This window comes from Hylobates moloch, unplaced genomic scaffold (assembly GCF_009828535.3).
Source record: "Hylobates moloch isolate HMO894 unplaced genomic scaffold, HMol_V3 SCAFFOLD_16, whole genome shotgun sequence".
NCBI lineage: Eukaryota > Metazoa > Chordata > Mammalia > Primates > Hylobatidae > Hylobates > Hylobates moloch.
Window position 1 is genome coordinate 53,869,801 of NW_026652291.1, and position 14,340 is coordinate 53,884,140.

Below are 14,340 nucleotides of genomic sequence, written 5' to 3' on the forward strand. Positions count from 1 at the left end.
CCTTAACGTCTCTGTTTACCAACATTGTTACACTATTTGTGATTACTAAAGAGTAACAGTTCCTTGAATTGGGCACTATATTTTGGTTCTGGAAATGCAAAAGCACATTATTGTTTATCATGGAAGTCAGGTGATCTAGTTCTGCTAGTTAATTGACTAATTAACTACTAATTAGCTAATAATTAATTAAGTTAATTAATTCCTAAGAATTAAAAAGGAAAGGAGAGGGTGATGTATTGCCAGAGAGGCTTCTCTAAGTGTTTTTATGGCCATTTTCATCCTGTGTGTGACTGAGCTTTAGCACGTTGACCAGGTTAAAGATCTGGATGCCAGAAAAGCCACACCTGGGCCTGGTGGGGCAGAGAAAGGGCTGCTGCAGCCGTGGAGCCAGCGCTCTCAGGCCTCAGCGGTTTCAGGTGCCCCAGCCAAGCGAGAGGCAGAGTGGGTGCTTGGCTGCTGAGAGAAGGTCAAGACACGAATAATGGAGGCCACAGGCACACCTTCCAGAGCTGTGTCTGCTTGCTAGGCTTTTCAACCTTGGCCACCCCACCTTTAACAACAACAACAACAAAAACCTTTAAAAACATGAAAAGACCCAACATCTCCTTCCTTGCCCATCTCTCTCTCTCTCCTCTGCCCCCTCCGATGAAATGCAGCAATGCAGCTAAAATGCTCCCACAAACGTTCAGGTACAGGGGAGCTGTCAAGATCAGTGTGCCACGGAGGCAAAACAAGGAACTTGGAAGAGCCGTAAACTGCACACCATTCCCTTCTCAAATAACCCCAGGCTTAGCAAAGGAGCCTCTGCGAGTAGAGATGGAGTTTGTAAGGATTAAATTTCCTCCTCCCCCAAGCCCCCAATCGCAAAAAGCCAAACTTTCTGGGTTCTTCCTACCAAACGACTCCCTTCTGACCACCAGAGGTCAGGCTGCAGTTAGGAACAGGCAGTAGGTCCCCAAAGGAGAGCTCTGGCCTAGTTCCTCCCAGGCTCTCTGGGGCACGCCTGGAGCTCCCCTAGACGCACCCAAGCTCGCCCAGCAGGGGCCTGTGGATTCCTTTCTCCTCTGTAATGGACACGGGCAGGCACACCAGAAGCTGCCTGGAGTGTGATAAACTGAAGGTGCAGAAGGAAGATGAAGAGACAACATCTAAGAGGGCTGGAGGAGGCGCAGCGGAGGAGAATGAGCTTCCTGAATGAGTCATCCCCCACTTCCACTTACTAGGTTTGAGAACCACTCACCTAAGAATCCCGCGAAGCAGGGAGCTGATTAAAAAGCAGATTTGGCCGGGCACGGTGGCTCACGCCTGTAATCCCAGCACTTTGGGAGGCCGAGGCGGGTGGATCACGCAGTTAGGAGAGCGAGACCATCCTGGCTAACACGGTGAAACCCCGTCTCTACTAAAAATACAAAAAATTACCCGGACGTGGTGGCGGGCGTCTGTAGTCCCAGCTACTCGGGAGGCTGAGGCAGGAGAATGGCGTGAACCCGGAAGGCGGAGCTTGCAGTGAGCGGAAATCGCGCCACTGCACTCCAGCCTGGGCGACAGAGCGAGACTCGGTCTCAAAAAAAAAAAAAACACAAACAAACAAAAAAGCAGATTCCTGGGCTCTGTTTGTGAAGGCCAGTTCTGCAGGTTGGGAATTGGGCCCAATGTCCTGCGTTTTATGCAAGCTCTTTGAGAGGTCCTGACGTTGGTGGTGCACGGCTATACTTTGAGCAGATAATGCTTTAAGCAGTTGCTCAAACCTGGGGGCAGTCGCTAAGCACAGACTTTAGTTTCGTGCAATACCTGAGACTCGAGCAGGCAGATGGGATTAGGCCTACGTACCCTGCTACCTCAGGCCTGTAGGCCATTTAATGCATGCTTGCTGGAACACCTGAAGTGAGGCAGCTATTCCTGGCCCCATCCACTCCCAAGCTGGGAGGAAGGAAAATTCGTACTGCTCTGTGCAGGATGAAGACCATTGCAGGCTGGCCCTGCCATCTCCGGATGCCTTCCTACTCCACGTTCCTTCTCATCATTTCTGAGCACTGGTTTCCTTATTCTGTCCCCTTTGATGTGCCTCCATCCTCCTCATTGCTCAGAAAAAGCATCCTGGATTTAGAGGTAGTTAAGCTCCCTTCCCAGGATAATCGTTGCTTGTTGTCCTTCCTTGGTGCTAAGATACAATCTGCCACATGAGCACCTCGATGTACTAGGAGCTTTTCAGAGAGGAGTGGGAATGAAATATGACATTAAATATCCATATCCAATGGAAGATGCAGCCCCCTTCCAGAATCGATAGAAAGTGCATTTTAGCATTGAGGAAGTTTTCTCTCCTCTTCTAATGATCCAGTGTTACTGTATTCATTCAACCCCAGTTCATTGAGTGCCTGCTGAGCCAAGAACCTGCCCTAAGTGCTAGCGTATGTTAAGCTAGATTAAGCTAGATGGACAAGGGTCTCACCTTCACAGGTCCACATTATGGTATAGGACGCAGGCAAAGAATAATCAGTAAGTGAATTAGTGAATCAGAGTTGTGATTGCTGGTATTAACAAATAAACAGTTCTGTGATAGAGACACAATGGAGAACCAATTGTGGAATGGGTGGTCATGGAAGAACTTTCTGGGGAGGAGATGTGGAGCTGAGGTCAGAATGAAGAGTACAGGTAAGGCACCCACCGCGATGTGGGGAGTAAGAGCCACCCCCTCGCCCCCCCCTGGCTCTTAGGATCCACATGGCAGGGGGGTGAGGCCCCCCCGCGATGTGGGGAGGAAGAGCCACGCCCTCTCCCCCCCTGGTTTTTACGATCCACGGTGGACTCACAGCCTGTTTACGATATTGTAATATCATCTCCCCCTCTGGAAATTATGAACTATTTCACAGACGGGTGTACACCCTCACTGTACAGAGGGTGTACACCCGTCTGTATTGGGAGTAATGTCAGCCTCTTCCTCCCTGAGTATGAAGAACAGTATCACAGGGGTGTTTCTTCTCCCTACGATATTGGGTGTCATACCCTCCTCTCCCACGTTGCAATTAGAAACAATATCAGTGGGGGCATGTCCACCTTCTGTGATATTTAAAGTAATATCATCCTCTTCCCTCCAGGATCATGGGAACAATATCCCTGGGGGGTGTACACTTTCTGCGATATATGAAGTAATATCACCCCCTCCGCCTTGGAATATTATTAAGGACCATCTCACACAGGGTTGTATACTTCCTGCTATATTGGGAGTAATATCAACTTCTCGGCCTCTGAATATTAGTAACAATATCACACGGTGGGTATATACCTCCTGCTCTATTATAGGGAGTAATATCTATCTATTATGAGGAGTAATATCCTCTCCCTTTCAGGATATTAATAACAATATCACAGGGTGGGTGAACACAGCCTGTGATGCTGGAATTATTATCATCCTCTCCCCCTCGGATACTAGGAACAATATCACAGAAGAGGTGTTCACTCCCTGCGATATTGGGAGTAATATCATATGCTTCTTCCATGAATATTAGGAGCAATATCACCGGGTGGCTGTACATTCATTGCTATGTTGGGAGTCATGTCATACTCTACCCCCGGATATTAGGATCAGTGTCACAGGGTGAGTGTACACCTACTGCGATATTAAAACTAATATCATGCTCTCCATCCCTGGATATTAGGAACAATATCACAGGTAGGTGTACACCCCCTGTGGTATTAGGAGTAATAATATCATTATTAGACATCAGTCTTAATAATAATTATCAATGGTAATATTAATAGTATAACGTTATTAATCATTAATGATTATTTTACATATATGATTCTGCATGATTAAAATTATTACTATTAATGCCATTTTTCAATATTAGTTATTAATCTTAATTATTGTTTTATTACCAACATCACTTATGATTGATTTAAGTAGCATTAATTACTGCTATCATTATTTTATTATTAATAGTGATATTGCTATTATTAATAGTAATCATTAATATTTTTAATCCATATTAACTTTTACTATCTCTATTGCAATTATTAATATTGATGATTACTATTGTTATTATATTTATTAATATTAATAATTAAACTGTTCCTGATTGAGAGTAATAATATTACTCTCAATATCGCAGGGAATGTAACTCCCCCACCCCCCATAAATTGTTCCTAATATGCAGCGGGGTAGAGGCTGATATTACTCCCAATATCACAGAAGGTGCACACACACCTGTGATATAGTTCCTAACATCCAGCGGGAATGAGGCTGATATTACTCTGGATCTCTCAGTGGGTGTACACCTGGCATCCCAGCACAGGTGCAGAAATTTCACTCACTGCTTGAGTCAATATTTATTGGGCACCCTTTCTATGTGGCGTTGTGCTAGTTCCTCAGGATGAAGCTGAGAATGAGGGAGATATGGCTTCTGCCCTCATGAAGTTTATAACCTGGTGCATTTTTTATTTCATGAAAGCTAAAACTCTGCCGACCCTCAATTTCTAAAGGCCTGGATCTTCTTCATCATAGAAAATCTATTCTGGGCCAGGTGCTGTGGCTGACGCTTGTAATCTCAGCACTTCAGGAGGCTGATGCTGGCGGATTGCTTGAGCTTAGGAATTCAAGGCCAGCCTGGGCAACATGGTGAAACCCTATCTCTACAAAAAGTGCAAAAATTAGCTGAGTATGGTGACACATGCCTGTGGTCCCAGCTACTCAGGAAGCTGAGGTGGGATGATTGCCTAAGCCGGGGAGGTTGAGTCTTCAGTTAGCCCAGATAGCGCCACTGCTCTCCAGCCTGGTCCACAGAGTGAGACCCTGTCTCAACAAAAAAAAAAAAAAAAAGAAAAGAAAAGAAAAGAAAAAATCTATTCTGGATTTTGAATTAGGGTGGCTTTGGTGGGGAGGGCTTTGTGACTACAAATACCAAAACCCAAAAGGAAAATCAGCGATGCAGGTCCCAGGCAGCTGCATACAGCATCTAGTGGCTCCAATTTTAAAAATCCATCTACCATCTTCCCCCTGTTTTGGAGGGGAAAGCTTTCCCTTAGCTCTCTAACATTCTCCTCATGCTATCCCAGTATTCTGTGTTCTGGAAAAGAAATTCACTTCTAAAAGCAAAGCTCTATTTTCAGCCCATTCAGGTATCTTCATTTTTGGTAGCATGTCTTGGTGTTGAGCAAAAGCACAGCAGCTTGGCCCTTTGATGTTCCCCACAACACACCTTCTACATCTTGGAGGCTGTGGGAGGAGCAAGAAATATTTGTCTTTGAACCTCTGAGTTGCCCTTCAGAGGTTCTCACTGAAGATGAATGATGAGAATAAAAATGGCAATAATCTATGTGAAGCTTTGCTACAGCCCCTCCTGGGAAGCACCTACTTCTCTGCTAGCATGAATTTATTACTGACAGATGCCGTCAACACCCTAGCAAAAAGCATATTTTTAACAATATTCTCTCAGACACTGGGTTTCAGAAAGTTCTCTTTGCATCTGAAATTCTAATGAAGGGGGATGAAGAGAAAGAGCTCAAATAGGCAGAGGGTTGCCTTGGGAAATGGGCAGGATGGTCTGGAACTGGCACAGCTGGCTCCCAAGGGTGGTCAAAGAATGAACGGGTGCATCAGAAACCTCGGCCTTACCCTCAGAGGTTCTGATCAGTAGATGTAGGCTGAGGCCCGGAAATAAATCTATTTATTTATTTAGCTTTAGCAAAGCTCCTCTGGAGCTTCCGAGAATCGTTGAAGTTTATAAACCCTAGAACTCGGGGCTAGACTGATCAACAATCTCCTGATTAGCCTCTCCTGCCTTCCTGACTACAAAACTCCCTGCCCTGTGTGTCTCCACCCCCTCCCTCTGAACACCAGCCTCAGGTTTGGTCTTTCACTCCACTTTTTGTCATTAGCCCCTAGAGGCCTGTGGCTGAAACTGGAGTCAGCCCCAGCCCCAGTGCCAGATGGAACAATTGACTTGGGCCATTTCAACAAAGGCTTTGGGTTACCAGGCACCCATCTGCTGGCTGTTCTCGCCAAAGAAACGGGAGTCAGATCACTCTCACTGGGTGTCAACCCCACGCGTCCCCGTGTGCAGGGAGGAAGAGGATCCGCCTCACCTTCTGGCGCCTTCACTACAAACAGCTCCCAGACGGCTCCCCAAAGCCTTCCCGTGAATAGCCTAACACCTCCCAGAAGAGCCTGAGTGTGTTGTCGGCAAGAGCCCACTCCAAAGGAACATCAGCCTCCCTCTTCCATTCCATCTCCTGGCTGGGCGCCCACATCCTCTGTTCATTCAAGACAAATTTAGCAGCCCACTCCTTAAAATAGAGACCGAACACCCACTCATCCCCACTTTCTTCCATTTGTTGGTGCTTTTCTTTTTATGGCTTCCAGGAACCCAGGGTTATTAACAGGAGTCTATGCTAGTGACCAAAATAGTTTTTATCTTCTTGTTATAAAAAGGAACTTTTTATTTTTATCCAACACATCTACACAACTTAAAAGTTAAATATAATACAAAGCCTCAAACAAACAACAACAAGAAAACAGTTTTCTCTTCCTTCTTTCCCTAAACACTAACACTTTCAACTCTTGAAGTGTTTTTTAGCAGAAATGCATTAACCTCCATATTTCTAGGTAATAGTCATATTTGTGTACTGTTTCTTTATGCTCTTTCAATTTGGGACATTATCAACTTCCTACCGTGGAAAATGACAATATAGCACTTTTACACACATTTACTCTTCTCAAACTATCCACATAGAATTTCCCTTCTTTCCCCATATTTATGTTATATTTGTAAGTTTTAATTTGTTTAATTTGTAACTTTTAAAGTTATAATGTAACTTTTAATATATTGACATTATAATAGTGTTTACATTATTTTTTTTAATATATTTTTTATTATTATACTTTAGGTTTTAGGGTACATGTGCACAATGTACAGGTTTGTTACATATGTATCCATGTGCCATGTTGGTTTGCTGCACCCATTAACTCGTCATTTAGCATTAGGTATATCTCCTAATGCTGTCCCTCCCCCCTCCCCCAACCCCACAACAGTCCCCGGAGTGTGATGTTCCCCTTCCTGTGTCCATGAGTTCTCATTGTTCAATTCCCACCTATGAGTGAGAATATGCAGTGTTTGGTTTTTTGTCCTTGAGATAGTTTACTGAGAATGATGTTTTCCAGTTTCATCCATGTCCCTACAAAGGACATGAACTCATCATTTTTTATGGCTGCGTAGTATTCCATGGTGTGTATGTGCCACATTTTCTTAATCCAGTCTATCGTTGTTGGACATTTGGGTAATAGTGTTTACATTATGACTGTACAAGTCTTGTTCATTGTTAACCCATGTATTATACTATGATTTTATGTTTTTCTTCAACATTTTGTTCTCAGAGTTAATAACCTCCTCTTTTTGCTTGCTCAGTTATTCTATGTAGGCATCAGCAACTTTTCCCACTTTCTTCAAAGAACTGTAAAACCTCTCTTTTTCTAAAAAGTCTATGGAAGGTTTTATGGTCTTTTCTATATCTTTAGTATTTAACATTGTATGATGTTGTGTCCTGGATTGGTCTTTATTCCTCATTTCCTAGGCGTTGCTTGCATTGTTTTTGTTTGTTTGTTTTTCCAGTTTGCAAATGCATGGCTTTCAGTTCTGAGGAATTTCCTTGTAAGATTTTTTTCCTCTATTTTTTTCTGCGTACATAAGCTGCCTCCCTGTCTCTATGTATGCATGTATGTAATATTTGCACCCTAGATGTTGGGAATCTCTCATTTCGTATCCTTTCCGTTGTCCATCTCGTTGTCTTTTTGTTCTGCTTTCTGAGAGATTTCCTTTATCTTCCAGTTCTATCACTGGAACATTTATTCTGGCTATTATATTTTGAAGAGCTCATAATTCTCTCTATCTATATAGCAATCCTCTCCAATTTTCTGAGTGCAATATTTTCTATCTCTCTGACAATATTATTATGAGGTTCTTTTCTCCAAAAGTTTTTTTACTTTCTGCATAATTTCTGCTTTTTTTTTTTCCTGAGAAGATGGAGTTCTGTTTTTTTTTTTTAAAGGCAAGTTCCCTTTCCTCTCTTTTCTTTAATACTCCCTTCTTCAGAGTTACCAATGGTTTAGTTTGTCGGATGTCTTTCAAGGTCATTTTTCAGGCACTTACATTTAAACATACACATATAATTATGTATCTTCTGTTTTTTCATACTACACTAGTGAACTGCATCTTGTCTTTCTTTTTGTACATAACAAATGCTGAAGATATTTTAACGTCTGTACATCTGAACCATTCATTATTTTTAACTCCTTTATTATTTTTAACTCCATAATAAGATTGTGCCAATATTTATTTGACACTTAGATTGTATAACATGTTTCTCTTTTCAAATCGATACTGTTCAATTTTTATGTTTATTTCTATAGGATAAATATTTAGAAATCAAACTGCTGAGTTGCAAGGTAATTTTATTCAAAATTTTGGTAGAAACTACCAAATCGTCCTACAAAAATGCAGTATTAATTTACACTATGATAAAAAATTATGAAGCTATTTCTTCACACTCTTACAAACACTAGATATTATCAATCATTTTAACTTGTCAGTTTGATAGACAAAAAAAATCAGTATATTAATGTTTGGTTACCTTGTTACTGGTAAGGTTGAACAGCTTTTCCCACATTTATAAGCTGTTTTAAAATTTTTCCTCTGTGAATTGCCCATTTATAGATCCCTCTAATATTTCTACCGTGTTGTTCGGGAGTTTGCAGAATCTCTTAATATGCTATAGACCCAATTATTTGTATTTGTAAAAGTTGTAGATATTTTCCCCATGTCACCTATCTTTAGGTAATGGTATAAACAGTTTTTCAGCCTTTTTTGCATTCAAATTTATCAAATTTTTCTGTGTGACTTGGGAGTAATGTGTGGACTTCAGGAAAGTTTCCTCGCCCTAAACTTTCTCTATTGCCCTCTAATACTTTGATAGTTTTAATTTTTAAGTATTTAGCTATTTTTGTGTAAGGTAAAAGATTGAGATTTAATTTTATTTTTCAAAAGAAAGCTAATTTTCTCAGCATTAACTATTGCATAATGCATCTTTCCCTCTATGATTTGAAATGCTGTGTGTTTTATATACTCAGTTCCCATTTGCAGATTAGTCTGTTCCCGGATTCTTTGTCTGTTACATTGCTCTAAATCAGAGATTGGCAAACCACAGCCTGTGAGCTAAATCCAGCCTGCTGCTTGTTTTTGTAAATAAGTTTTATTGGAACACAGCCATGCTCATTTGTTTACATATTGGCGATGGCTGCTTTCAGGCTGCAGTGGCAGTGTTAAAGTAGTTGCAACAGAGACGGTATGATGGCAAAGTCCAAAATATTTACTCTTTGGTCCTTTGTGAGAAAACTTTGTCAGTCCTTGCCCTAAATGGCTATTGTTGTGTTAGTATCATTAATAACAGGAACCCTATAGTGTGTTTGCGTCTGGAAAGGTAAATATCTCCTCATTGGGTCTATATTTCAAAATATTCTTGGCTAGTCTTTGTAATATCTTTGGGGTAAATTTTACATTTAATTTGATTATTGATATGGCTGGGTTTAAATGTGCCAGTTTTCTATTTTTTTACTTGTCCTATTTGTTTTTGACCCTTTTTCCCTTTTTGTGTGCCTTCTTTTTAGTTTTTTTTTTATTCTATTTTATCACTTATGCCTCTTTGTTTCATTTATTTATTTATTTATTTTATTATTATTATTATTTTTTGAGATGGAGTCTCACTCTGTCGCCCAGGCTGGAGTGCAGTGGCACAATCTTGGCTCACTGCAAGCTCCACTTCCCGGGTTCACGCCATTCTCCTGCCTCAGCCTCCTGAGTAGCTGGGACTACAGGTGCCCGCCACCACACCCAGCTAATTTTTTGTGTGTGTATTTTTAGTAGAGACAGGGTTTCACCATGCTAGCCAGGATGGTCTTGATCTCCAGACCTCATGATCCTCCCGCCTCAGCCTCCCAAAGTGCTGGGATTACAGGTGTGAGCCACCACGCCCGGCTGCCTCTTTTATTTCTAGTGGTTGTTCTAGAGTTTATAGTATACATCTTTAAACTATCATACCCCATCTTTAAGTAATATTATACCATTTCAAATACAGCATTAGAAACCTACAACAGTATACTTCATCTTTTTCTTTCTGCTATTGTGATGAGACATTTTACTTTTTACATATGTCACAAACCCTACAATGCATTGTTTTTATTTTTGCTTTAAATAGTTGATTATTTTGTAAAGAGATTTAAAATATTTTTTAAAACTTTTGTATTTGCCCACAAGTTACCATTTCTGGGGCTCTTCATTCTTTGTGTAGATGTAGTTTTTTTCATCCAGATTTTTTTTTCTTGGCCTAAAAGACTTCCATTAACATTCCTTGTGCAGCTCTGGTGTTGAATTCTTTCAGCTTTTGTATGCGTGAGAAAGGTTTTATTTCATCTTTGTTTTTGAAAGAGATTTTTGCTAGGTATAAAATTCTAAGTGGATAGCATTTTTCTTTCAATATTTAAAAAAGCTGGTTGCTTTTTAAGCTTTGTTAGGCAGGACCTGAGCAACACCCTTGAGTCCTTTATGAGGTGTCCCATGTATTACAAGGCTTTTTCATTCTACTTAGTGGGGACTGAAACTGTTCTTGGCCTTACATGAGCTCCAGGGATGGTTTTGTTCTTTTCTCCCAGCTCACTCCCTGCCTCGGTGCTTTCCTCACAGGTACTTACAGATCAGCACTGAGCTGAAGGCTGGAGGGGAACCTTCTGCAGATCTTCAGGGCCTTCCCCTTCACTCTGTACACCTCTTTCTCTGGTAGTCTGCCCTGTGAACTCTGGCCACCTTGGCCTACCTAAATTCTCAACTCTGCCTTCTCAATTCAGGGAGACTTCTGGGACCCATTTAATTTCCTCCTGTCTGTGCTGCGGCCTGGGAACTCTCAGGCTGTAAGATGAAGCATTGATCACACTCACCTTGTTTAGTTTCCTTCTCTGGGGGCTACTCTACTGCTCTATCTATTATCAAATGTCTAAAAAACATTTTTTTATTCATATTTTTTCTATTTTTAATTATTTAAGGTGGGAGGGTAAAAGTAATCCCCATCCTTCCAACATGGCTGAAATGTTTCATTTGGGATTTTGATTGGAAATGATGGGAAAACTTGACACTTAATCTTTCCTTTTAGGAATAGGGTATATCAATTTATTTCAGTCTTCTTTAAAATCCTCCCGTGGACTTTATGGTCTTACACATTCCTATTGATGTTGCATTTAAAGGCCCTGATATAGACTCGTTACCTTCTCTCTTAAAGCATGTTATTCTTACTCTAGCAATTCAGCAGTAGAGTCTAAAGAAGACCCTGGGGCGTCTGCTCCTTAAAGTAGCTCCTAGATCTAGCCTCTTCCACCTCTGCAGGTCAGGAGAAAAAGGCTTGTTCTAGCCTACTTTTTCATGATGGCAGAGCAGCTTGAGCAGCTCTGGACTAGAGGGTGTGGATGAGAAAACAATGGATGCATCCCTCATGGAACGCCAAGGGAAAACTGGCTAAGAGCCGCTTCATCTTGGCATGGCTTGCCTGAAGCTTTCTTCTACTGCTATCCATAGTAGGCCATGAATGTACTATGAGAAGTAAAACCGGAAGATTGAACTACTGGTCTACAGGCGGTACTATCATCTCTATCTGGTTGTGGGGTCACTCCACCTACCTTATTTATGTTGTGGGCCTGCCTCTTTGACAGATGATTACTAATATACAGGAAAAAAAAACATCTCTAATAATATCTCTGGGTTGAACAGGCATTTATGGGCTAGTTAGGGAGGCTGGGGACGTGTGTTCTAAATGTCAAACAACCAATTCAGAAGCAAATTTGGAACTGAGTCTTCCTTCCTAAGTTGGGAACTATCTGTTCTTCTGAAATCCATCTTGCAGTAATGACAGTAATAAATTGAGAAGCCCTCAGCTGCCTACAGTTGACACCAGATGGGTAAACACCCGTCCCAAGTAATGAGTTGGTTAATTATAGCTGTGCCATGTTCATAGATCTTCAATTAATCTCTTGAGAATATATAACTTTATCCCCTACAATGGCTCATAGCATCTGAGCAGGACTTCTCAGAGGTCAGGCTTCTCCGTTAATTCAAAATACATGTCTTAAGAATCTAAGGGCTGGGTGGAATTTAGCTTACTTATTTTCATTATTCCTCTGTGTGGGGATCAGCTTGTATAAAGCACTAGAGAAATGACAAGGCAAATACAAGAATGATAGGGAGGAGATATTTAAATATTTTACTGTACTCACATTATCCCCACCCTCATACTTAGCCAAACAGTCATATGTAACACCCTGATCTCTAGAATGTGGGTGTATTCAGACTTTCTGAAATGGTGAGTTGACTACCCCAAACACTGGTCCACTCTCTGACAGCTTCACTGGCAAAAGAAAATATCATTCTAACAAAATGCAATATACCTGGACACTCTGGACACCCAATCCATCCTAACTGTAGATCATACCAGTTCAGGAGCAGATAGCCTGGCTGGTCTATATGGCTCGGGCTCATGTTATAGACCCATGGGTTGCAACCCTGATGCACATTAACATCACTTGTGGAACCACCCTGAGACCAAATATATCAGAAGCTTTGGGCTGGGACCCAGGCTATACTGTTTTAAACTCTCTAGGTCATTCTAACGTGCAGTCAGGGTTGAAAACCGCTGCTATAGACTAGAGCAGTTGTAGCCATTGTGCCAATTTTTAACATTCAATAAATGTATCGAGTGGATTTTAATTCATATTATAAAGTAGTACTTAACTCTAGTCTTCCCAAGACTTTGCCAAGTAAGGGAAGATTGCCTATTTCTCTGGCAGTATTTAGTTTAAGAGATGACAACCTTCTGTTTGTGTGTAACAGTCCCTTGGTTCTGCTTTTGAATCTTTTCCTTTTCTCTCTGCTACCACACCCTTAGTTCAGACCCTCATCACCTTCCAACTGTCTCCCCACCTTTTGTTAGCATGGCTCCCATTATTTCTCTCAAGCCCCAAACACACGTCTCTTCCTTTTATAGCTCCCTTCTGTCCAGAAAAAAACTCAGTGTCCTCATCTGGGTGTCCAAGGCTTTCATGGCTAGATTGGAGCATGATTACTCAAGCCAAAAGGCCCCTTGAGGTTCTTGCAGGTCCCTTGACTGACCACTGTCATCGCCACCTTCTAAGCTTTTGCCTGGATAGTTTGCCCCTTACTCCATCCTGCCAGAAGTCCCCATGCAAGTAAAATTGTCTTTCCAGTAAAATCTTCTCTGATCTTCCTGCCTCCCATTCCCCACCTCCCAGGTCTTCACTGCTTCTTGGCCAAAGCAATGCCTATATAAGCCCTCTATATAGTCTGGCACACAGTAGATGCTCAAAAAAATTACCAAGTTAGCAAATAAATTTCATTTATCCACTATCAAAATTGGAGTCTGTCTTCCCTATTAGGCTCCGATCTTTCTTTAAGGGCAGTGGGTAACAACTGTATACTGTATACAGCATAAAAAAAAAAGCAAGGCTTTTGGAGAAAAGTTTGGGTTTAAAACTCTGCTTTACCACTCACTAGCTGTAGAATCGTGGGCAAGTTTAACTGTTTCCTCAGCTGTGAAATGAGAGTGACAACTCCTTGAAGGGTTGTGAGGATTAGACATGGTGTTTGTAATATTAGACGCATAGTAGGTACCAAGTATTTTCTTTCCTGGACTCCAACTCACAATTTATCAGACACTGCAAAATTCCTAACACTTGACTAGAAAACTTGTTTTGGACTGTGTGAATCCAAATGGCTCCATTTCACAAAAATTAAATGTTAGATTTGACAGCCCTCCTTTTTCCCACCTAGTCATCAGGGGCATACTAAACCATTACCTTATCTAATTCTCCAAACAGTCCTTTGAATTATTATCTCCATTTTTTGGCCAAGAGAAGTGCAGCAAAGAGAAGGTAATGGATTTCCCTTCAGAAAATGAGCTGGGGCTTTTCAGAATGCTGTTGACTCTCAACTCTGGGCTCTTTCCTTAATGTCATGCTGCCCTCACGTTCAGGTTTGTGAATGCATGCTTTTAAATGCAACCATTTGTTTATTTTATAATGAAACCAACAGTCCAGTGATGACAGTTTTCAGGGTTTAAGTTAGTTTAGTTAAAATACTTCTTTTTAAAGGAGAGTTTTTTTCAGCTCCATAATTTGAACTCAACAATGACTACCACAACCTCTTGGAAGCTTGATTCCTTCACATCTGCAACTAAGAATAATAACAGTACCTGCCTTATGGGGATATGAGGATTAAATGACTGAACACATGAAAT

At 41.3% G+C, this 14,340-nt stretch overlaps 1 protein-coding gene across 3 annotated transcripts in view; it reads right to left on the reverse strand.

Moving 5' to 3' along the window:
• FRMD6 (FERM domain containing 6) overlaps window positions 1-14,340 on the reverse strand; it is a 127,135-nt gene that overhangs the window by 26,139 nt on the left and 86,656 nt on the right. The window lies entirely within an intron of this gene.